Genomic DNA, 27,562 nt, shown 5'->3' on the forward strand with positions numbered 1-27,562 from the left:
GAAAAAAAAAAGAAGTGCACTTTGAATACCCAGATGCTGTACTTATTCAACCTATAAAAAGAAATGTAGAATGTTAAACTTCATTCACCCTTCATGTAGCAGAAGGGGAGGAGCTATCAAGCACTATGCTTAAATACTTTTGATTTTAGATTTTACAAGCAAGATTCTACAACAGAATAGGGTTAGGCCGATAGACGATGTCATCGTCCATCGCCAATGGCCGATAAACTTCACGAGGCTTAAATTAAGGATTATTCAGTACCTCTCGCAGTTAAAATGTGTAGATTCAGTGGCAAACGCTGTTACCTGCAAACCCCGTCCCACAGACTTTACAGTGAATGGCTTTAGTTATTTTCATAGCGGACTTGAAGCCACTGGAAGTCTTTTATGCATTTTTGGAAAAGTGTAAGTGGTGGATTAACATTCAGCACATGATTAGTAGCTTTAGGTGGTTTTTAAAAGAAAATTTGTCAAAATTTTTATTCTCTCATCTTCAGCGCTTCACATATTCGCGGTTGTAGTTCCTGTCATCTGAAGGCAGGGGGCATTGACTGAGTGATATTAGCCAGCTGATATTAGCCAACCCATTCACGTTCAGTTCTAGAGAAGTGGGCCAATAAGAAGAAGGAGGGGCAAGCATTGTGGGCTTTTTTTTTTTTTGTTCACATAACAACTGTTTCAATCAGTTCCTGAGCGCTGCATTTGGTGTTTTTAGGTGCAAAGATCCATTCTGCATAAGTATTGTCTCCTAATTCCACGCACGCAGTGAAGATTTTGCAGTGAAAACAAGTCGCACGGCAACAATTTATGCACTCGCACAAATGCTTCCAAATATATTGTTACAACCTCCTGGCTCAAGGAAGTAGCAACAAAACCAAATAAATATCCAAACCAGAAATTCAAATCAACTTAATTATATTTAATCAAAAATTAAGTGAAATGATACATAAATATAAAGAAAAGAACACAAAAAAACTCCAAAGGCTGAAGAGGGAAGGATGAACACCCGCAGTCCTGTTCTCTTGGTCTTTATCCAAACGCACATCAGAGGTAACACTCCGCACCTTGTCCAAACGTAATCACGGCAAAACACCGCACCTGTTCGACACTCCAGAAGAATACCAGATCATGGAACACCTCCATCTAGTGGACACTAGTTAACAGAACCTTACGACCGTCACACCCCCTCTCTTAAAACAGAGGCCCCAAAAGGACTTTGCAACAAACAAAACCAAATACACAAAGCATAACAAGAATAATAATAATAATAATACAACTTACCCCCCCACATCTCATCTGTTTCCCAACTTTAATTCAGTACCATTCAGGCGCCTTGAAAAGCACTAAACGAAAGAAACATTCACACAAAAGTATTGATTCATTCGTCAGTTGGTGAACGAGATAACGCATCCGCCATAACATTATCTCGCCCTCGAATGTGCCGAATGTCTAGGCTGTAAGGTTGTAACAACAATGCCCAGCGGATAAGTCGTTGGTTGGGACTTCGCAAGGATTTCAAGAACGTGAGCGGATTGTGATCTGAAAAGACTTTAACGGGAATGGAACCACCGCCAATATACACATCAAAGTGCTGTAATGCCAAAGCCAGTGTTTCTTTTTCAATTACAGAATAATTGAGCTGATAAGAATTAAATTTCTTCGAAAAGAAACTTACAGGACGGTCAACTCCACTGTCATCCTTCTGCATTAATACAGCTCCAGCACCTACCAGACTCGCATCAACATAAGGGAAAAATGGTTGATCCCAACGAGGTGCGGTTAACACAGGGGCCGTGCTTAAAAGGAGCTTTGCATTCTGAAATGCGATCTGACAACTCGATGACCATTCGAATTTATTTTTAGTTTTTAACAAATCAGTAAGTGGAGCAACTACAGATGAAAAGTTAGCACAAAAACCCAGATAATACCCAATCATGCCAAGAAATCTCATTAATTCTTTTTTTTGTCGTTAGAACTGGAAACGTCTCAATAACCTGCACTTTCTCTCGAACTGGACGTACATTTCCCTGACCCACTACTTTTCCCAAATAAGTCACTGTAGCTTCTGCAAACTCGCATTTCGCTAAATTGATGGTTAATTTAGCTTCCACTAGACGAACAAATAAGGCACGTAGCCTACAGATGTGCTCATCCCACCGCTGACTGTACACTACAACGTCATCTAAATAAACATCCCTCCAGCCCTGAGACCACACGATTCATCAGGCGCTGGAAGGTGGCTGGTGCGTTTCGCAGACCGAAACTCATGACCCGGTAAGAATACAGTCCGGACGGAGTGATGAACGCCGAGAACTCTTGAGCACGAGGAGTTAATGGAACTTGGTAATAACCCTTCAAAAGATCAATTTTAGATACGAACTTTGCTGAACCAACAGAATCTACACAATCCTCCATTCGCGGGAGCGGAAACGAGTCGGGTTTGGTAACACTATTCAACTTTCTATAATCTGTGCAGAACCGAAAAGTTTTATCCGGCTTTGAAACCAGAATGCAGGGTGATGCCCAACTGGAATAAGACGGTTTTGCAAGGCCACTATTTAACAAATACTGAACCTCAGCCTCCAAAAACGCTTGCTTGTCAGGAGAAACCGGATAAAATCTTTGTCGTATAGGCAAAGATTCACCGACATCAATATCATGATGTACCAAATCTGTGCATGAGGGAATATCTGAAAAAAAGCGATGGAAATTCCGTTATTAAATTGATCAACTGTTGTCGGTTCTCATCAACTAAATGTTGCAACATAATATCCAATTTAGTCAACTGCTCTGAATTACAGAGTCGAGGTTGAACGATACAATTAGATGGAATGTTCTCTGCTTCACAACCTGTAACCGCAATCACGGGAGATTTACTCACCTCTGTAACCAGAGTGACAGGTTTAGTTTCAGCACCAAGGACAGTGCTCTCACGTGTGCGACAAAAGTACGGCTTTAAAAGGTTTACGTGACAAAGTTGAGTGGATTTCCTCCTATCTGGGGTCGAAACTACGTAATTTTGGTCTGACACAAGCTTTACAACGCAATAAGGTCCAGTAAATCTCGCTAAAAAAGATGATCCTGTAACAGGAAGCAAAACCAAAACTTGATCACCGGGAACAAACTCACAGCGCTCAGACTGGCAATCATACCAAGATTTCAATTTAACCTGCACTTTTTCCAGATTTTCACGAGCTAACTTACCGACTTGATATAACCTTTGACGAAACCCATTTACATATTCTAAAAGATTTAGAGGTGGTTCTTTTTCAACAAGGTCATTCGTTAACAGTGATAGAGTGCCTTTAATCCTATGCCCGAACACGAGGTCATTAGGGCTAAATCCCAAACTCTCTTGCACAACCTCCCGCGCTGCTAACAATAACCATGGGAGTCCCTCTTCCCGAACTTTATTTAGCTCATTACAATAGGCTCTTAATAGTTGTTTTAACGTTTGATGGAAACGTTCGAGAGCTCCTTGGCTCTCCGGATGGTATGCACTACTAATATGATGTTTCACACGCAGCTGTTTTAACACTTGAGCAAACACACGAGACATGAAGTTAGTGCCTCTGTCAGTTTGAATAACTTTTGGAATTCCAAAAACTGAAATAAACTGAGCCAAAGCTTTCACAACTGCTTAGTCGTGATTTTTCTCAGAGGATAAGCGGAAGGATAACGCGTCGCCTGACACATCAGCGTTAGGAGATACACAGAACCTGATTTTGATGGACTTAATGGACCAACGCAATCCACAGTTAAATACTCAAAAGGATTGCTCACAGCAGGAATGGGGTACAGCGGTGCTGGCGCTAACACCTCATAAGGTTTACGGCTCAAAACGCCATCTCTAATAAAATAACAGCAGCAGCACTCTGAAAGTCATCGTTTGGCTGCACAGCTTTAAATAGGATTGCTAAATCAGAATCTTTTTCCTGAGCTGATATTAAATCGTCGCGTGAAAAAGGAGGAAGAACAGGCAAGTTAGCTAACGGATCAAATGAACGCTTTTCCAACTCGTCATTCTGGACAACTTTCGCTTTAACACTCATTGCACGGGTCACAGCGCAGGAAACGAAAACATCAGGAAAATCATGGGCATCCTGATCGGTCTTTAAAGACAAACTAGGAGTGGTTTTAACGACCGGCGGAACAACACCGCGCCACACCCGATCACCAGCTAGATTATTCCCTAAAATTAAATCAACACCCTCCACAGGTAATGATGGTCGTAACGCAATTTCAACCTCTCCCTGAACTAATTCAGAATCCAACTGAATCCTATGCAAAGGAACAGTGAATATTTCTAATCCAATCCCCTGGATCAGAACACTATTCCCTATACAAGACTCTTTAAAAACAAGATTTTAAATGATAGTAACTGCGGTCAGGAATTTTCACAGACAACGCTGTGTCACCTGAAACACAAGTGGACGCAAGCCCGACAGCTTTCAAATTTGGCTTGTGTTTTCCCTTCAACACCGGACATTCATTTTTCCAGTGACCCTTTTCTAGGCAATATCTACACGTGGAATTTGGATCGACCTTTCTGGTGTACTCACCCCGCGATGACACAGATCTACCCGCATTTTCGTAAGTACGATCTCTCTGATAATTACCTGAATTTTTATGTATTAACACAAATTCATCCGCCAAGATTGCAGCCTCTGCAGCGGTTTTCACCTTTCGTTCATTTATATACGTCGCTATTCGTTCAGGAACAATATTTTTAAACTGCTCCAAAACTATTAAGTCACAAAGATCTTCAAAAGACTCAATGTCTAAAGAAACACACCAGCGATTGAAATGACATAAAAGCTCTCTCGCAACTTCCACGTGAGTTTGTCGCTCTCCCTTTTTCCATCCCCTAAAACGCCGACGATACGCTTCAGGAACAAGCTCATAAATTTTTAATACCGCATCTTTCACAATTTTGTAATCCTTTCTGTCTGCAGACGACAGCGAAATGAATGCGTCTTGGGCTTTACCCACCAACACACTTTGCAATAAGAGCGTGCGTTCTGCCTCGTTCCAACCCTGTGCATCTGCGATGTTCTCAAACAGAGAAAAGAAAACCTCTATATTTTTCTCGTCGAACTTGGGCAACAATCGGGCCATATTTGTAATATTTACATCTTTAGTCGACAGATTTATATTTCTCTCAGACAACAGTTTTAATCTCTCAGCTTCCTGAGCTAATTTAACCTCCTGAATCTTTTTTTCATACTTAAACTTTTCAAATTTCAGTTCTTGTTCTCGTTCTTTAAGCTTTATTTTTTCTAACTCGATCTGCCTATCCAGTTCACGTTCTTTACTCTGTATATTTAAGATTTCTAATTGGTGTTCAAAAGATAACCCGCTCTGTAAACTTGCTGTAGCAAGCGGCGTTGATGTACATTCTACAGAAACTTCGGAATGCATATCCTCACTTAATATCATTCGTTCCACTAATTTCTCTTTTACAATCTCACGAAGCAATTTTAGTTTTATGCTCTTAGGCGTGGCTACCTCAAAATCAAAATGTTCGCCTACTTTAAACAATTGCTCTTTGGTAAGAGAATCAAATTTCTCCAATGTGGGGGCAACAATAAATTGCTCTAACTGATCCATTTTAACAAAACAATTCTAACAAATCCAAATAACAAAGAAAACTTACCCCAATCGCACATGGACCGGCATAAGACCAAAAAGTAAGACTAGAGTGGCACAAATTTCATTACAATGCCAAAAAATAAAGCCTTCCCTTATTTAACTAATAAATAACTCTACCCTAGTCTTCAGTACGCCCACATGCAGCTCAGCGGCTAATTCGCCTACCCGCGTCTGACGCACCAAAAACAACAAACCAAAATAACAAACTAAAACAACAAACAGCGTTAGGCGCTCTACAACCTAACACGGGAGTTCGCGTGGCTTTGACGGTCAAATCCGCCTTAAATAACACTTCATTGGCATTATAATGAAATCATTCACTCACCTCTAGTCTCTTGCAGGAACATCCTTTCCTCTTCAGTTCAAAAAACACTTCTCAATGCACGAAAAACAACACCAAGCCTCTCTTAGTGTCATCTCGGCCGAGCCCCCATTTGTTACAACCTCCTGGCTCAAGGAAGTAGCAACAAAACCAAATAAATATCTAAACCAGAAATTCAAATCAACTTAATTATATTTGATCAAAAATTAAGTGAAATGATACATAAATATAAAGAAAAAAACACAAAAAAAACTCCAAAGGCTGAAGAGGGAAGGATGAACACCCGCAGTCCTGTTCTCTTGGTCTTTATCCAAACGCACATCAGAGGTAACACTCCGCACCTGGTCCAAACGTAATCACGGCAAAACACCGCACCTGTTCGACACTCCAGAAGAATACCAGATCATGGAACACCTCCATCTAGTGGACACTAGTTAACAGAACCTTACGACCGTCACAATATTTTTAGGTCGCAAAGATAAAATTTCCGGCGCATACGCAACCAAAATGGTCTTGCATCTTTACTTGTTATCGTTTCCTCATAATAATAATAAAATAAGGAAGTTATCATCAATCACAATACAAATTACTGTGAACTCCAAACAAACTCTCCTCTCCTCCACCAGCTGTGGGAAAAAACGAATGATGACACAGATCACTCTGCCTATGCATGCCTATTCATGAGTCCCACAGAAAAAAGTGATTGATAGGTGATAATTTGTGTGCAAGTTAATTTATTTATGGTTTGGTTATGGGTAAAGCAAAGACCATGTTGGTCAGATAGTGAAAACCGTAGGCTACAATTAATTAATTTTATATGAATTAACTAATATTTAACAACAACCACCCCCACCGCCACCTATGACGACAATGCCATCATCCATCGCGATGTTTCACATTAGACATTGTATGTTGCCAAATTGGTCAACATCGCCCAGCCCTACTACAGAAGTGCCAATGGTGAATGCAGTTATACATGGCAGGTACTATTTTGGTCATTTATTTCCCTAATGTCTCAAATGTTAAATGTTGACAGGGAAATTGTTTGAATTTTGTAACACAGACTCATTGAGAAAATGTTCTCTGGTGTAAATTTTTGAGAACCGAGTAATATGTGCTTGCAGGTAAATACATACCTGTAATAGGGCTGCTCGATTATAGGAAAAATCATAACCACGATTATATTGGTCATAATTGTAATCACGATTATTTAAAAGGGCAACAATGATGAAAATCAATCTTTTGTAAGCTGTTTGGACAGAACTGTGTGTAGGTATAGTGTGTCCAGAGTCATATTGGAGTCATAGAAACACAGTAAGTCTCTTTTTTTTAAATTCCTGATGTAAAAATAGATCCAAATCCCTCCCAATTTGAGCCTAAAAGCAACATGATGTAGGAGTGTGGTTTTCGCAGCCCATCAAATTGATTGACAGCCACATAATATTCATAACATAACATGTATAATCATATCAACAAGACAGGAAGTGCGCTAAGCAACTGGGATTAAATGATCTGTTGAGCTCTCTGTGATCATCAATAATCAAATGTAATCAAGAATGAGTTTTTCATCAAGTCAATACATTTTTAAAACAGTGCATGTTTGTAATAAATACAGTAAAATCGCTGTAATTCATCACCACAGCCGCATAGTGCCTGTACAATTATAAAAGAAAACGCTTCAATCCCGGTTTGTGGACGTTAAATCAGGTTTATTCTGTACATTAACAAATGGATATCCATACAGCAATGGATATTAACGTGTATCCTGTCACATTTGCCATGCAAAATCAGTGTAAAATTAAACATGCGCACTGTGTGTGTGTGTCTGCTGTGAGTGTGAACTTTGTAACGACATTGTGGGACTCATTGTTGCAGAAAGGCTTGCATTAACTTCACAACAAATACATCAAATAATCATTGGGACAGTACTTCCTGTTGTATTTCTCACAAACATTATGTAAGATCTGTTTCCTTCATGTCTGTCACTGTGCTGTATATCTGACTCAGTCGGATATTGAGGCACACTCTTGACGTTAGGGAATGGTGGGCGGGGAGAACAAGCATTAAAGGCACAGGCAACACAAACAGCTACAACGTGTTTAGAACAGAAAATCCCCATGGTCAGAAAGGTATAATAAATAATCTGATGGTTATTTTGAGCTGAAATTTAACAGATACATTTTGGAGACACGAAAGGCTTATCTTAAATCTTGAAAAGGGGGTAAAATAAGTACTCTTTAAACTTCACACACTCTTCACGCCACATCTTCGCTCACGAAGCAGATATCGCTTGGTAGCAGATATCGCAGTCTCTGTTACTTTTTACCTTGCACTTTTTTGTTATGGTGGCTTGAGAAAGCCAACTTACAGTTCTACTAGATAAACTTCTTCTTCTGAGACTAATTTCTATATGCATCTCCTCCTAGGCAGTTCATACTACAACCACCAAACTAACACCAAACCTCCAAACTGGTCTGACTCGGGTTGCTATATCTTTTCCAACTGATCTGACTCACGGTTTTCCGAAAACTGTCGTGGAAAATTCGGAAAAGTCCCATTGGCTTAACATTGGACCAAAATTTATGACCTTTGATTTTTGCACCAGACTGTCATGCAGACTTGATATTGGGCTCATTTAACTCTGCCAATCTGACAATCACTGATGACCTTTCAACTTACTAGCAACACCCTAGCAACCACTTAAGGCACCCTAGCAACTGTCCAATAAACCTCCATTATAAAAACTGCCATTGACTTTACATTGGACATACTAAAGACATATCAATTCATACTAACAATAAACTAATCCATACTAGAAACTAGGGCTGTGCGATAATATGATATTTGATCGTGGATGATAAAAATTACAGCACGATCCACTTTTTCAGAAAAATCATTGTATCACCATATATAGCAGGGCTTAAAAACAGAAAAAAAAATCCATTCGGTTCACTCCGAGCAGAATTGATATTTTTTTCGTTTCTGTTCTTGCATTCCTTAATAAGCAAAGCATTCCGAAAACGGTTTTCTAGAAAAAAATACCGGTTAATAACGTTATTTTATTACAAAGTGTTGCAGGACTCAAGAGTGCCCTGATTTCTTAATGGTGCAACAAAAAAAAAATCTATTCGAGGGGTAAAATTAAACAAATTTTTGATAAGTATTGTTAATAAAATATTTATTATATGAACTTGCTTTTGGTTATATATATACCGGCTTTGCGCTCTTACGCGCGTTCTCACTCACCAGCACCTGTTGATTAACACACGCTGCTTGAGGGCGCTACACACACAGCCCTATCCATCTGCAAGTGCTGAAACATGCAATCAGTTTTATTTGTTGCCGATTTGCGTGTTGTTCCTTTTTAAAAATGACTTTTATTTTTTAAATGTCTCAAAGTAGGCTAACATAATCTCCCTCTGAGATATTAGTTCAATAGCGTTATGTGCTGTAGGCTATTGACCAACACCCCCTGTATACATTTTACACACTGCAGGTCTACAGTTCTGATGTGTTATGAATTGCATGTTTTAAACCTATTTTAAAGGTCAATATTATTAGCCTTCTTAAGCAATAAATATTTTTGATTGTCTGCAACATAAACTACTGTTATTCAATGACTTGCCTAATTACCCTAATTAAGTCTTTGAATCACACTTTAATCTGACTGCTTGTATTTTGAAAAATATCAAGTAAAATATCATGTGCTATCATCATAGCAAAGATAAAAGAAATCAGTTATTAGAAATGAGTTAAACTATTATGTTCAGAAATGGGTTGAAAAAAAAAGCTTCTTTCCATTAAACAGAACTTGTGGGGGGAAAGGATCGCTAATAATTCAGAAGGGCTAATAATTCTGACTTCAACTGCATATATACAGTTATTTTCCTCCCTGCAAAGGAAAGAGAAATAAATACAATAGAATAAAAATATGAAACAAACTCTGCTTTAAGCATCTTCACTGTAAGAAAAACACTTTAGCTACAAAAGTCCTTCAGTCAAGAGCAATAAGGGATTTTCTCCTTTTGTTATTTGATTAATAGTAAAAACAGGCGGCAGCGGGAAAATTGCGCAGTGTCACTTTAATTGTCTTACTTTCACGTGTCTTTTGATTCTCAACTCTTTTGTTTATTACACAAATAAGGGTTAATGTGAATAATCTTTAAACACCGCGTTTTGACACCTATTTGACCATTAAAGCGATCACGTTAAGATGACTAGATATGTGTGCTCTGCTCATCTCAGTGTACGAATGAGACTGAATGCTGACCGCATGCTTTGTGTGCGGCACACACACAGAAGCATGTGGTCTCGCTCTTGCTTTTAAAACCTTAATCAATGAACGATGAGCATCCCGTGCTGCAAACATTACATAACAGTACATGCTTTTAGTCATTTTCATGTGAAGCTGAGCTTTGCAGAGCAACAAATGTGTACAACTGGAAAGGGGGCGGTATATGATGCAATAATCGTTTATTTCGATTAATGCTTTTTCATAATCGTTAGAAGCTAAAATCGAAATCGGATTTTCGATTAATTGCACAGCCCTAACAGTGACACATGCTATATTTAGTTTTTTATTTTAAAATATACATTATAACCCAGTACACAGTAAAGTAATATTCATTAATTGCCTATTGGCAGCACATAGCCGTTCAGCTTAGTCTAAGCATGTTTTTTTAATAATATTAAAAAAAATTACAAACTTGCCACCGTTTGATTTTATTTTGTTTCCATATATTTTTATCAAATGAAAAATGCAATTAATTGTATTTTGGTTTTAATTATATTAGAAAATTTAATAGCCGTATAGGCAACACCTACTTCTACATAACATTGGCTCTGATTGCATTTTTACAGATATCCTACTTTTTGACTAAAAGACATTACCTGTTAATTTCAGTGCTGTATTTTGACATTTTGCAGGGGTTTCAGCTGGTACCGGCCTCAGTTTCGTGACTTGACATTTATGTGGCATCTACGTATCAACGTCTGGATGACAGCGAGATGAGATGAGACGAGATGAGACCTCAGATTTAATGTGTGGCTGCACTTCACAGTTTCTTTACACAATTTCTGCATATTTTGACTATAGGCTCATCTAAATTGTTTTTTCATTCGATTGAAAGTCGAAATATTGCCAGACAGATGAAGTAACTTTCGGTTTTGGAAGAGAGCTGCTTCAGTAATGAAAGACACAGTTGGTGGACAGACAGACAGACAGCCAGACAGACAGACAGACACATACACACACACAGGATACACTTATAGACCTGTTCATTATTGATTTATTTAACATTAAACGAACAGTAATTAAGTGTTAAAAAGAAAGGCATAACTTCGGAAAAAAAAGTGCTCACTGCAGTTTTTGAGATCTCTGTGGTTGCTTTGTCAGTGGTGCGGCATTGCTAAATCACTTTTGCTTTAATCAGAGAATAAGATTATATATAGCCTATTTTAGTTATTTAGCATAATATAGAATCATTTAGTTTAATTTGTGTAATTTATAAATATATAAATTATTTAGTGCTTTTTGGATTTAGGCATAGGTCGAGTATAAAACTTAATTTTACCTGTAAATACAAAAGATTATGTGGTTTAGTTTTTTTTGATGGCACTTACAATTACAAAGATTTTTATTAAACAAGTGCACTACCACAATATATTTTTGTTGGTGTAAAAATATAAAAAGTATCGTTCTTATATTCTTGCCTTATTTATCTTTAATATAAATATACAATTGTATACATACATTGCAATGCGTAGTGCACCTAAGAAAAAAAGGCACACCAAGGCAAAAAGTTAGTCTAGGGCCCTGTATTGGATAGATTAATGGATAGAATGTGTGTGCCTTTTAATAACATTGACACTACTTTTACACTTGATTAAACTAGGGATGCTAATGATTACTCAATGATAGATTTATTGTCAGTAAACCTTTAAAACCGATACCTTATCGATGACCGATTAAGCATGGACATTTGATAAGTTATGCTTTGAGTCTTTTGTGAGATGTGTCCCCGACTTCACACATTACATAATCAATTGTGTGCAGTTTACGTTACTTAATGGAGTTGTGCACTCTCTTGGCTTTGCATATTGGGGACACATAAAAATGTGTGCAGATTTTGTCTATGTCCGCTGGTGCTGCCGTTAATCCGCGGGTCAAGTAATCAACAAGTAGGCTACATGACGTTTAATTATGGGTAGCAAGTTATCCTTCAATGTTACAGATAGATTTATGAGATGATTTGTCATAAGAGAAACTAGCAAAAGGATTTTCTTTATGAAGACCCTTCCAAAAACAATCGACAATAAATAATTCATTTTGTATAAATATAAGTTTTAAAGGGCACATAGTTTACCTCTTTTTTTATGATTTAATATTAATATTATGGTTCTTCTGAGTGTGCCAGTTTAGGTTCAGTTTAAAACACAATTCAGATTTTTTATTATAATGTGTTAAAAAGTGTCATGTTGGGGGCGTGTCCACAGTTCGCTGATTTATGGGTGTGTTGCTTCACATGTAAATTAGTTTCGGCTTCCCGCCATCGTAACAAGGGGGCGGGGCCATGAGCTCACCCGCTCTGCGTTTGCAACAGAGTCTGACAGGCAGACTGCGAAGGGAGCTGGAGTGAGAGGTACAGCATTCAGTCGTACATGTACGACTCTGACACAGACCAAGCAGACAGTACAAAATCATATGTGTCTTTGTACAGTTTTACAGCCAACTGTGTGCTAGTTTCAAGTCCCGAGCTTGTACACAGAAACTAATAACCACGCACACTGAATTAACTTTGACTGAGGCACCGTTTGACTGAGGCTCGAAGCTGCGACACGGCACACCAGACACTCTGTGGCGCACCAGAAACATGAATAGTCCCGAATTGTCGCGCCACGCATCTTTGAATTCTACCCTGATAGAAACCTATGTTTGGAATTCTAAAACGCATGCTAGTTAAGATCACAGGGAGCTTCTGGGATCGCGAAAAATGCAAACGGCTGAAGTATAAGGTAGACTCAATGAGAAGTACACATGTTTGCAAACCTACCTAAAGATACAACCAATAATTCCGATTAGAGCGATAATGTGGAGAATATTGCTCTTGTGTTGAGCCCAATGAGCCTTGCATCTAAAAACAGACCTAGCGTGTTCCTTTAGTGATATCGATTCGACTCACGCTGAAAATGGCGGACGTGAATCAACAAACTGAGGATATGATGACGCGCCTGTCAATCAATATTGGTGGTTGGGGGGACCGCTCTCCTACGTAAAGTTGCGGTCGGTTTGAAAACTGCTCCAATTGGTCCACCGTTTTTTTATGTTGTTAAATTGAAAAAAAAAAGCACTGGGTGTGCTTATATCACCCCAATATGAAAGTCTATACACCATACATGCACATATGGCTGTCCAAACAGCTTGAAAAGTAGATTTTTTACCATAGGTGCCCTTTAATAGCAATAATTTAAATCTAAACATACCTTTGTACATGAAAGAGCCAGGTTCTCGATAACCTTTAAGACAAGCTTGTCGCATCAGAAACGACACTCGCTTATGATCTTATCTCTGCTTCGCGGGCATTTCACAATCTATGCATCACCGCATTTATTCATCACAATTATAGTTGATCTTGTTTTCTGTTTTTTTGTTAACATTCCTGCAAAATGTCATTCGTTTACGTTTTTCGTTTACGTTCCTTGAACCGGTTCAGAGCCCTGATTAAAATATTCTTAAACATACACGGTAAAAGTATATTTTTATATGGGGACATTAGTTTGGTTGTATTGTACCTTTGTAATTTGCAAAATAGTCTTAAAAAACCAACTTGGAAAAAGAATCGGGATAAAAATCGTGAATCGTGATTTCCCCAGAAAAAAATAGTGATATGATATTTTTTCCATATCGCCCACCCCTACTACAAACAGGCTAATTCATTCTAGAAACATGCTAACAACATACCAATCCATACAGGAAACATACCAATCAATACTGGAAACATACTAGCAAATATGCTGATTCATATTAAATTCATGCTAACATGTTAATTTATGCTAGAAACATGCTAGCATAATGCTAAATCATACTTGAACCTTGCTAATTTATGTTAACAACGTCTAGCAACCACTCAGAATACCTTAGCAACCGCCTAGCAATGCCTTAGCAATCACCTAGAAACCACTCAGAACACCCTAGCAACCACCTACCAACACCATAGCAATGACTGAGAATACCATAGCAACCACCTAGCAACACCTTAGCAACCACCTTGCAATGCCTTAGCAACCATTCAAAACCCCTATCAACCGCCTAGCAAGAAACATGCCAATCCATACTATAAACATGCTAACATATATGTAGTTATCTATACTGATTAAGGTTGGTGCGATAGCCGATCCTCCACCCCGCCCCCGTCACAAACCCGCTCGCGAAAAATATACACTTAGGCCCAATTTAAACTGATACGTCTTAGATTTAAACTGGCATTTTAGAACGAAAATGATCCACAGCCACACCGTGTTTTACCTAGCATTTCTGAACAGCCCTTCGCCCGCTGAAATGTGACCATACACACACTGTCATGCGCTCGTCTGAGCTCCAGAGAGCAGTGCATGTCAGACAGTTTATCAAGGATGTACCGCTGGATCACATCTCACTATAGTAGTTAAACATGATATTTAATTTATCTTGTCTTTATCTAACAACTTTTCTGTATTTTGAATCTATCAGGTAACGTGTCACAGCGTCAGTACACTGCTTCAATCTTTTACTTTCACACTTTACTAAGTGAATTTTAGTGAAAATCTCAGATGCTGTTGGTTGCTGTTGGTTGTGCACCTTTTTTACTGACCAAGTTTATGGACGCCATTATAACGACACAGATCACTCTGCCTATTTATGCCAGAGTCCTGAGGAAAAATTGATTGACAGGTGGTAATTTGTGTGCATCTTTTTTTATTTATGATTTGGTTATGGGTAAAACATAGACCATGCGAGTCAGGTAGATGAAACTTAAATAATAAATAATCATAAATAATTAATAGAGTGGAGGAACTATGACGTCAATTTGTATGCAAAAACCTGGAAGCGAGTTAGCATTTTAGCAGTTCCGGTTCCCTCGTCCCAAAGTCAATGGGTTTTTTCAATGGGATTTTAGTTAAATTGCTTAAATAAGGTGTGTGGCAAACACAACTTCAATATACTTTCAGGTTTTATTCTACGACATAAAACACATCAGTTACATCACACTCTTGAGTTTTTAAATCAGTTACGCTTCTTTAAAAAGACTGTTGCTATCAAGTTGCTAAATGGGACAACAGGCGGTGTCGGAGACATTATACGTCATCGAGCTGAACTCGTCTGGAGCGCAGCTCGCATGTGTTTTAGGCAAGCGGCAACCTCCCGCTCTCCCTCAGGAAGCCAATACGGAAGTAACTGAAACTGCAATTCATCAAACTTCCGCTGGTCCTGGCTCCATAATAGAGCAAATTTCAATTGAGCCCACTGTTAGAAGGTGTAAAAAGGTGTTAACAGCCTGGTACAAAGAACAATTTTGGTTCATATAGTTATTATTACACTCCATGACAACTGTGAGGGGGTGAATTTTTTTATAACTCATACATTTCCTTTATATTAGTTTATATTAAGTTTGCATAATTAAGGGCGTGGCCACTTGAGTGACAGCTAGGTCTCGCTGGTCGCAGTCACTTCACCTCAGCTGAATCCGGCAGATTAGCCACTGATCTCGGCATATTCATCGTATTTTTGTTTTGTTTTATGTGGCTTTACACAGTCAGCTGCCTTTTGGACTTATTTCTTACAATTATCAGATTATATGGGATGCTGTGTGGACTTAATTGTGCTCACAAACCATTTATGTGGCCTCGTTTCCCATGTGAGTAAAGTTATATACTTGTATACCATCTCTATAAATGTATTTGTTTTATTTAAGATCATTTATCATTAATACTTTTCTTTAGACCCGTAAAGCACTCCAGAATGTGACAGATTGATTAGCTGTAGGCTCCAGAACAGTCATCTGAAACGTTGTCATACAGTGTTATGCTGGAGTTCATCAATAGTCTTGCATTTACTAACACACACTATATTTGAAGTGTTTGGAAGTAATTAGCGTTTTCCTCCTGTAAAAAAACGTCATAAGAACAATGCTTAGTGGCTCAATGTATTACTACAGTGTTTTTAAAAGTCTAAACACTTTATTGATATAGTGAACAACCAAGCACATGTGCTCAGAACAGAAACGAGTCGCAGGTAATAAAGTATCAAGCGTTTCTCCCAAGGTAAAGTCTGTCTGCCAGGTCTAATAAAGTGCCAGCAGATGTCTGTAGCTCCGCTCACTCTCCGCCTCTTTGCCCTTGTTTAGTATCCCGTCGTGGGTGCGATGACGCGCGAACAAAATGGCAACCGTTGGCCGCGCCTACTTGTAGCTTCTTTTGCAGTGTTCAGAAACCTATGGGTGACGTCACGGATACTACGTCTATATATTTTACAGTCTATGGTTTCAGGCTTTTGGATTTCTCTGTTATTTAGGTATTTTCATAAATAGTATATTATAGTTTGTAGTATTTTTCTAATTGGGAATTCATATTGTGTGTAGATAATGCCTTCACTTGTAAAGACTGTCAAGACAGATTAATTTGTTGATCATTTATTTTAATTAAAGATGGGAATACAGCTTACCAGTGCAGCCTGTCTCTTTCCTGCTCTCAGTAATGCAAACGTGATCAAGTAATTTTTCGTCGTTTTTTTGCTTCATCTGAACACATTTAACTCTGTCATAACTGCAGTATTTACACTCCTCCTTAAAATGTATAGCATATGTGACTGTATGAGCGACTTTCGCTGTACTTGTGTCCATGATGGAACTTGCAGGCATTTGATAGACTTGCTCCTCACGCTCCTCATTTCTGTCGTCTGTTAAGGTAAGCAGGCTGTGTGCACGCGAGCGATACACTTATTTAAATGTGTCTTATGATAATACTATGTAGGCACAATTATACATACAGTTTTAAAACGTTTACAACAACCGTAAAGCAAAACAAATGTATTTCCCATGTATAAACGTTCCAAAAGGCACGTAGGTCTATGTGTATTTGCGTATTTATTTGTTTATAATATATAGCGTGGATTATAATATAATAAACAGAGAGATTAACTCTGTCATAGACATTATTTCTAAAAAAATAAGATAGACAAGTTGTCCATAGCAGGGTGGTGCAGACGTCACAGGCCAGCGCCCCGAAGAACTGTATAGTTCGTTTGTAGCCTAATGTTAGATTTTCAGTTCTTGCGTTTGCATTTAAGATCCAAAAGTGCTAAAAGTTGTATTTTCGTGTGAGGATTATCCGGCTGGACAAAACGTGTAAGTGTAATGAACTGTGTTTGAACACAGAGCTTATTATTTGCAATCTTCGAAAAGCCTATGGGAAAATCCTATGGGGATTTTATCGAGGGAACCAGTTTTAAGCTAGCAGCTGATTAGCCTACAAGGTGACGTCATAGTTCCTCCACTCTATTCACCTCCGCCTATGACGACGATGCCATCGTCCATCGCAATGTATCACATTAGACATTCATTGCATTGTGATGATATTATACTGTTATTCTGGCATTATATAATGAGTGGCATAAAATGGTCTTAAAATGACAATAATTTTATTTATAGCATTATATTCTGGTGCAGTATATAGTACAACAAAAAAATAGATATCGTGATAGACCTATTAAAGGAATTAATTTGTTTTATTTTTATAACAAGTTACTGATTCTTAATTTAAGTATCCAATTCAAAAATAAATTTTTGATTCCCAACCCTAGTCCTAGTGCCTGTCCTATTAGAAGTTTATTCAGGGGCTGTTTTGTTACTGTTAAACTAACAAAAATGTTAGCTCTATCTAGGAACAAAGCATAAATTGTGGTCATAAAATCAAAAGTTTACAAGCAATGATTTATGGGGAATGAAATTTTCAAACTCTATAAATTAACACTTCTCAAAAACAAACTGAAAAAAATATCAGCCAAAAGGAGTTTGTAAATACTGGCAGGAATCAAATATTGTGCGTGCCTACTATATTTAACCAAGTTCAAGTCAAAGAGGAAATTAGTCTTTTAGTTTCTTAAGTTTATTTATTATAGCCCTTATTGTCTATTTTATGGAATAAGTATTTCTTTAAATACAGTAACTACAACATGAATCACTTCCGTGAAATAAAATTACTCATATAATGCCATAAAATATAATTTTGGTCAAACTGTCCACTCCTACTGGTACATACATATTTTAATGCCTGAACCCAAAACTAAAATTTTGATCTTTGACAAGTAATGTGCTCATCTTTCTGGCTCAGTGCTAGCCTCTGAGGAATGGATGCTTTAGTAAGGAGTATGGCAATACTGGAACACAGTCTAAGCCAGGGCTTCTCATAGTCCAGTTTGGCCCCGGGCTTAGAGAGAATTCTAACCAGACCCATATTTCAAGAGCCCTAAAGACAATCAGTCTGCATGTGATGTTTGCTGTAAACAGCCGACATTTTTCACTGCAGTGAGCTTTTGAATGGGTGAGGAATTCTCTTTCCAAAAAAGAAAAGTTGACGAAGAAATTGAGTTTTTAAAAATGATTGGACAGTAGGTACCCTACTCATGTTATGCCAATCCAGCACAAAAATTGTTCAGCTTGATTAGAAATGAAAGAGTTAGTAATGAGCTAGAGTTCTATAGTGGAGATGTCAATTGCTACTATGAAACAAAAGCTTAGGCAGCTAATGGATATATAAAGTGTCATTTCTCATATTGGACTGCTATGTATTTTACACCATGCTACTTTCGACCTAGTTCTGCTTGTTTGTTTATTTGTTTGCTTGTTTTTTCATAAAAATTTGCTGACATTTAAATTGCCACTTGTCATTTTACACTATTAATGTATTTTTAAATAGAAAAGGCATTTATTTATTTTTGATTTGATTTAATCTATGTACAGTTGAAGTCAACATTATTATATCCTGTGAATTTTTTTTTCTTTTTAATTTTTTTTTCCTAAATTATGCTTAACAGAGCAAGGAATTTTTCACAGTATGTCTGATAATATTGTTTCTTCTGTAAAAAGTCTTATTTGTTTCATTTCGGCTCAAATAACGGCAGTTTTTAATTTCTTTATAAGTATTTTAAGGTCAGTATTATTAGACCCCTAAGCATTTTTTTTTATTGTCTAAAGAACAAACCACATTTATATAATGAGTTCCTAATTACCCCAACTTGCCTAGTTAACCTAATAAACCTAGTTAAGCCTTTAAATCGAACTTTAAGCTGAATATTAGTATCTTGAAGAATTAAAAGTAACAATCACAATGAATCATCCACTCGATGACAGAATGTTCTCAGAAGATAACATTATCCTACATTATTATTTTTTTTGTTTTTAAATGTGAATAAAGATGTAGGTTATACAGTGTGTTGGTAACTGCGGAGTTGCTCTAACAAAAAAAAGAAAAAAGCAAGTTCTGGAAGTAACACAAAAGTAGCATAACGCATTAGTCACCATAAAAAGTTACTAAACAATGTAACTAGAGGTGTTGATCCGTGATTTGTACGGATCACAACCCACGTTTCGAAACCCATGTGACTTGTGGATTATTACTTTTTTTGTAGATTAATCCTAAATGTGATGATCGCAGAGAGACCGCCTCTCGCATCATTCAAATAACATGTATGAAAGCATTTAGGCTTTCCTGTAAGATATAATGATGATGAAAGAAGTTGTGGTAGGTTATTCAAGATGTGGTGGGTTTCTTAGGTTAAAGGTGTTTTCTGTCACTACTTGTTTAGCCTGCATTAATGCATTCTGTGTAAGCTGCACGATTAATCATTAAAAGATTGGGATCTCAACAACCATGCAACATAAATTATAAATGATGGTGATATAAGTTTATTAATCCTTCCAATCACTGCATTCAAATCGGTTTAAAAATCAAGAAATTCGGTCTTTAGTCTTTTGAGTAAGTTATGAAGTTACAAACAGTCAAATAACACAGAAGTACTGGGATAACAGTTTACAGTTTAGATAAGACCACTGATGTTTATGGTCACCGTCATGTGCTTAAAAATAAAAGTTGTATGCAGCAATTACATTATTTAACCAATAAGTGGCCATCAAAAACTAGGCCACTGAATAATTTTTCAAAAATGACACATTTAGCAATGAAACATGAAGTATGAGTAATTAACTGAATCCTTTATTAAAAATGAGCCTAAAAATAAATATGAATTATACAAATTTTGTTAGATTTATAGCGACAGTAGTAGTAGCGACAGTAGTAGTAACAGTGAATTTTTCACAGTACTGAATATTATACAATTTACTTTGTATTCAGCTGATTATTTCTTTATTTTATTTTTAATAAAATTACAGGTTCTAAGTTCTGTTTATTAAAACCAAAAGTTTCTCGCAGTGCTGTTTTTGTAATAAATGGAAAGCAAATTACATTTGCCCAAAAAAATGGTCTGATACGTGACTAAAAAACCATAACGAGGTCTGAACCATGAGATTTGTGATCTGTTACACCACTATGCAACTAGTTACTTTTTTGGAGAGTAACTCAATAGTTTCATGCGTTACTTTCAATAGTAACTTTACCCAACACTGTTTGATTAATTTAACGCAAATTTCATGAGAATTTTGAGAGTAAAGCTAGTTCTATTAAAGCTCCAGCACGTGTATTCAAATGGAGCACCATTAACTATACAAAGACATAGTATACTGACAAGCTAAAGTAGTGTTGAAAATCGAAACAATAATGACAACGAGATAATCATTTTGTGATAATGACAGCTGTTTGGGTAGCTTCTCGAAGAAATATGGCTCTGTGTAGAAAATTCTGCACATGAAAATACCACTCATAATAGGGCTGCACGATATTGGAAAATTCTAATTTTGCAATATTTTTTTCTGCAATAAACAATGTGATATGAATACAGTTTCACAAGGGGGTTTTAACTGCTCTATTTGACAGTTTTCTGGGGATTTTAACAGTATTCGAGTACAGAAATTGAATAATTACAACGCAAAAAAAAAAATGCTTTCCTTTGTCTCATTTTCTAGTCAAAATATCTAAAATTCAAGGATCAAGTAAAAATATTTCAGAAGAAATAAGTCAAAATTAAGAGGTTTTCTTTAGAACAAGCAAAATGATCTAAAATGAAAAAAATAATAATTTTATCATCATTTTTTGTACTCAAATGTTTTAAACTCTCTTGAAATGCTCAGTCACAGGCCTTAAAAACACATGCAATTGATAAATTTTCACACTAATACTGTTAAACTTAGGAGTGACTCTACAATTCACGTGTTCTTTGGCTCCTGGTCAAGTATACTAAGTTGTTTTTACTTGACGTCAGAACATCAAAATGTTTCTGTTTTTCAATTTTTAAAACTTTTTTTAACACAATAATTCATTTGACAGCACTAATATAGATATTATCCAGGCCTAGCTATGTGTTTAAATATGTTAAAGTGTATAAAAATCAGATATAAACCAAAATCCAAGAGAATATAAATAACGTCCCCTGCAATGTAGTTGCTGCAATGAAATCTCTGTTTTGTTTTGCAATAATCCAAGTCTTTACTGTCGTTTTGGCCGAAAAAAACAACCTTAACATTACATCTACAGTTGAAGACATTTAAAGTTACTGTATTATGATGGTTTGTCATTTAAAACATGCAATTCATAACACACCAGAGGGCCTATAGTCTATGCAGTGTGTAAACTTACAGGGAGGTGTTGGTCAATAGTCATACTGCACACCACGTTATTGAACTCCAATATCTCTGAGGGAGATTATGTTACCCGATAGACAATATTAACTTGAGAGATTTTACAAATAAAAGGTATTTTTAAAAGGAACAACACGCAAACAGACAACAAATAAAACTGGTCCCGTGGAGTTTGATCAGCACTTGTCATCTTGCCAGTTAGTGTATGTGTATAGTATAAAACTGAAAGTGAAAGTATTATACGCACTCATTTATAAGCTTTTTAAAAGCAGGAAAAAAGAGGGAAAGAGGAAACCCCCAACAGTGATACCGGTATTATCGATGTTGTCACATGTCGATTAACTGGTGGGAAAATTTCCTCATCCTCACAACCCTAATTTATACAACTTTAAATTTATTAATATCCTGACATTAGGGGTGGGCGGTACACCAGTGTCATAGTCATCACCGGTATGACATTGCGCCACGACATGGATTTTCTAATAGCGTCAATACCGTAATAAATCAATTATGCTCCTTGAATGGCTGCATTTACATCAATAATAGCTAATTCTAAATAATAAGGCATCCAATTTTCTTCAAACGTTCAGTTGTGGTCTGAATACATGTCCTTATACTACAGGGCTCGAAATTGCAACCATTTTGGTCGCATGACAGCCCCAAAATTTAATCTAGGCGCCCTCATAATATATTTGGGAGCATTTGTGTGTCTGAATTAGGGCTGTGACGGTAATGGAAGAAATCATGCGGTATGTCGGTTAACCGCGCAGATATATAAAAATAAGCATTTTTAACGCACCACTGTAATTTCTATATCCCAGTCCCTTTATCAACATTTTTAACACAAGTCATTATTTTAAAGATTGTGACTTAAGAATATGATTTTACCTCAGCGCTGCACTTTTCTCCTTCTCCCTCGCGCTGAGCAGGTGATGGAGTGTTGTGAAGTAGTTAAACTCTCCTCAGTTTAATTTACAGTGTCAAACTGGCACAGGAATATCAGTATATTAATATAGGCTTTGCTAAAAAGCTGGTCAAATGTAGATATTTTTTTTTACAGAAGCTATTAACAGACGCGCATGCTGCGACCGGTGATGAGTCAACAATCGCAGATATTTTGTCTTATTTAAAGAAGGCTATAGACTTTAGCATATAATAATTTTGTGTAAAGACATTTATAAAAAAATGTAGCTAATATATCACAGGGGTTTGTGTAGCAATTACAGTGGAGCATTAATTAAATCCTTTTTTCCCGCGGAGCGAAACAAACACTGCAGTTGTGTAGCGGATGGAGACGCACAAAAATATACAATTCAGATATTTTCGTCGGCAGAAAAATATTCTTTGAACGAATTTTGTTTTGTACAATTTGTATCTTAGTTTTTGTCGGTCAGTTATTTACAAAATAAACAAGAATAACTAATAAAATGAAGTGAAGCGATGTGCCTCAGGGTCCGCTATATGCCGCGGCCAAAACACAAACTAAATACAATCGTAATATAAATAAAATAAAAGTGAAATATTCAGTTTCGAATATTTCGAATAGGCTGCTCTTTTAATTTTGATCATACAGTTAACAAAGATTCCATATTCCAAACTGAATATTTCACTTTTATTTTATTTATATTACGATTGTATTTAACCGGTTTGTGTTTTGGCCGCGGCATATAGCGGACCATGAGGCACAGCGCTTTACTTCAGTTTATTACTCAAAGTTTATTAGTTATTCTTGCTTATTTTGTAAATAACTGACCGACAAAAACTAAGATACAAATTGTACAAAACTAAATTCGTTCAAAGAATATTTTTCTTCCGACGAAAATATCTGAATTGTATATTTTTGTGCGTCTCCATCCGCTACACAACACTCCGTCACCTGAACTCAGCGCGAGGGCGAAGGAGAAAAGTGCAGCGCTGATGTAAAATCATATTCTCAAGTCATAATCTTTAAAATAATGACTTGTATTAAAAATGTTGATAAAGGGATTGGGATATAGAATTACAGCGGTGCGTTAAAAATGCTTATTTTCTGTGGAGCGATTGATTTGAGTTAGTAGGTCTGCTTTATTTAAATAAGCTCAAAATAAAAACAACCTATGCTGGTAATAAAAATGATTCAGTGTTTTCGTTTTGTAATCTAAATTTGTAATTTAAGTGGAAAATACTCAGGGCAGGCCTTTTATTCCTTTTATTTAGTTTATTCTGTTTTTCTATACAATCCTGAAAGATTCACAAGCAAAAATAAATACTAAACTAAAATGGGCGGTGATGACGGTAATAACCACATCACTGCAGTTGACATCTCATTATGGCGGTGATGCGGTTACCGTCACACCCCTAGTCTGAATATAATGGTTGTAGTGCAATCTGATTTGATTTTCTCTAAAAACTTGCTGAATCGCTCTACCCTGCTGAAGTATTGGTTATTAGCTGTCAGTCACTCAACGCTTCCCGCTGTCAGATAACAGGGAGCTTTTGTTACAGCAGGAAATGCAAACGGCTGAAGAGTGAAAAGTGCACAGGTTTGCAAACCTCACCGAAAGTTATAATAATAATAATGGCGCAGATGACAGCGATCATGACATGAGGTAAATGTTGATCCGCCAGCTGAGATCAATCGAGTGTTTTCGGAGAAGGTGCCCGAATCTCGATGCGTTGCATTCACCGCGTGTTCAGCGCAAATGTCCGCTAAATATAAAATCTAACACTGTACACATCATCGCCAAAGAAACTCACCTTTACGAAGTTTACACTGAAACTACAGCTCATAACAAAGAGCGGAATTGCGCTGGTGGTCATCATGAGAATCCTGCTCTGTCTGCTCATACATTGGTGCGGCTGACTCGCCTGCTTTATTCCACCAACACAGAGAAATGAAGATCAGCTCATAACGAGACTGAGCATTTAAAATGACCCAAACTAAAACTTTTAAAGAGCGATAGAAGTGAGACTTTCTTTTGTCCGTTCTTCCTTGAGATGTATATTATTTTGCTATTGAAAGTAATACCGTGATATTATACCGTCACCGTTCAAAAGATAAAAAATACCGTGATATTAATTTTAGGTCATATCGCCCACCCCTACCTGACATTGTTTAAGAATCTGTTCTAGACTGTTTTATAATGTCACACCACATACAGACGTACACAAACTTTTTTAAGTTGTCCTTGTTTTCAACCTTCTATAATTTTGTTCTTCTCTCTTATATCCCCCTGGTCTTTCTTCACAAAACTTTTGTATGCATTTCAGAAGTATTTTATTCCTAGCTTTAAACATAAATTGTGCTTTTTTTAATTTAACCAAATCCTTGAACTTATGTATCTTCAATATATAAAATAAAGGATTTGTATGCTCCAAATACCCCACATTTTCTATCAGTCTAATTACTTTTTTCTGTATTGTACATAAGGATGGTAAGTTAGATTTGTAATCCCCCAAATTTCAACACAATACCTCATATTTGGCAAAATAAGTGTGTAATATAAAACATACATTGATTTATAGTCCAGGATAAATCTCTTTATACACTATTGCTACAGTTTTTACAAATTTTCATATCACATTATTTATTTGCGGTATATTAACTAATTTTATGATCCAATACAACACCAAGAAACTTAATTGCATATACTCTTTCCATTACTTCATTATCAATTTTTAAATCTATATTATGACTACTTTTTAATTTCAGACAAACAGTTGTCTGAATTCACTAAAGTAGATTTCAAAAATCTAATTTGCAATAAAATACGCAGTAATGCAGTAAAATGTATATCTTTGCAAAAGAAACTGATTAAGCAACTTTATTGTTAAGAGAACATGCTATTCTATACATTTTCTGACTCGAATACAAAACCTAACATTATCAATGATGTTTAAATCTGTCTCTTCAGAAGGCTTCAGCTTTACGTCCCTCTTAACCAAAGTATTATTGACGTCAAATACTGACATTTATTTGGTATGGCAACCAAAATAGTCATAGTGGTAACGTCCAGACTATGGGACGATAACCGTTTTCATGGTATACCGTGGTTTGTAAAATTTAAGGTTTTAAAACCGCAACCACTTTAGATGTTGATATTTGGTTGATTTTAGGTTGTGTTTGAAAGTGACCAAAATCCAACGTTGACCCAACATCTTAAACCAAAGTATTATTGACGTCAAATATTGACATTTATTTGGTATGGCAACCAAAATAGTCATAGTGGTAACGTCCACACATCGTCAAGCAGTATCATCACTAGACGTTGATATTCGGACTGACGTTGGGGTCATCAACCCGATTTTCATTTCCAAACTAAAATGCAAAATCCCCCTACGTTGGGGTACAACATCAATCTGATGTCATGTTGACGTCCTGTGCCTGCTGGGTATTGACTTCTATACTATGGATGAAACATTAAGATTTGAAACCACTTGAGGGAGATAAAATACTGGGTACAATTTCATTTTGGGTGAACTATCCCTTTAGGAAAAGACTTAAACTCCTGAAAAACACATCTGCAAAGTCTCACAAAAAAATAAGGCGTTAGGTTTTGTGAAATTTTCTAAAATTAGAAACAACTCTTAAAACATGGTCTATACGTCTCTATGGCAACATATGGTTATAACCACACAGATAGATAACTACCAGAAATCTCCAATGCGCCTACACTTGACAATCCATAAAAATGTTTTATGAAACAATGAACAAACAGCATCAAACCATCATCAAGACCCTTCTCAACCACTGAATGGAAAACTGTTCAGAAGTGATGTAACCCACTTGAATCACTGGTCTGTTACAGCACAGAGCTCACTGTAAACTCTCAAACAAACAGGTCTAATGTTAAGAAAGCTACATACTTTTGCACGTGGTGGAGAAATATACAGACTGCTGGATCGACGGATACTGTTATTGCTGATTTGGCTCAAGTGTATGTTTATTTGACGGAAGCGCCGGCCTGTATGTACTGTATAGGCCGCTTATAATGATGAATCTCAATCAGATATACATTCAGTACCAGCTTTTCTCCGTTTATTCACATCTTCCTGCATTTAAACTCGCACTTTAATGCAGGACACTTTGCACTGTCGTCATGTGATTAAATTGCCTCTGATTTCCCAGAAAAATCCACTCATGCACGAGGCCCAGATGGTAATAATGAACACCTGTGCTGCAATGGCAGGATTTCTGAAGCACTTAAATTAAACAGCACAACGACAAATTATGCTTTAGTTAATGTTAAATTATTAAAATGATAAATTCTCGCTACTTATAAACAGCTGATGCGGATGAGAGACGCGCCGCATCCTGACACATAAGCTAAACCTTTTGTCTTACAGCCAGTGTGCTTGTCATCCTATAATTGCGTCGATAATATTGTTAGCTTGAATAAAATGTGACTGCTGTGACTAGAACAATGATGATGAAAATGAGGAGGGTTTTGAGTTAATTACCTAAACAGAGGCTCCTGTCTTTCTGACTGGGATGCTGTCGCCGTCCTCGTTCTTTTTTCTTTTTCTTTTTGTATATACTTATTTTTGACAGTTGTATAAATGTTTTTTATTTTGACATTTCATTTAATGGTTTGGCTTTTGAATGAAAGCCTTCTAATTTGCTCTGTATGTTACCGCAAGTGTATGAAGAAGATGGGTCGACCTATTCCACAAAAGGGGGTACCTGAATTGCAAACTGTTTACACAATAAAAACACAATGCAATTTGACCACATTTGGCAGTTTTTAATTTTCTATGAAATTAAATTACAGTTTATTTTTAAATTATTTAAAGGCATGTTCTAGCATGCCTATATGTTAACTCT

General features: G+C 36.7%; 1 protein-coding gene across 1 annotated transcript in view; it reads right to left on the minus strand.

Annotated features, from left to right (window-relative positions):
* The window catches only part of ttll7 (tubulin tyrosine ligase-like family, member 7), a 220,960-nt gene extending 193,606 nt beyond the window's left edge, over positions 1-27,354 (minus strand). The window contains 1 exon segment of the mRNA XM_056468436.1: positions 27,199-27,354. The gene's annotated coding sequence lies outside the window, so the exon portion shown is untranslated.
* Positions 27,355-27,562: the final 208 nt, after the last annotated feature.

The sequence above is a fragment of the Danio aesculapii genome, chromosome 11 (assembly GCF_903798145.1).
Source record: "Danio aesculapii chromosome 11, fDanAes4.1, whole genome shotgun sequence".
Lineage (NCBI taxonomy): Eukaryota > Metazoa > Chordata > Actinopteri > Cypriniformes > Danionidae > Danio > Danio aesculapii.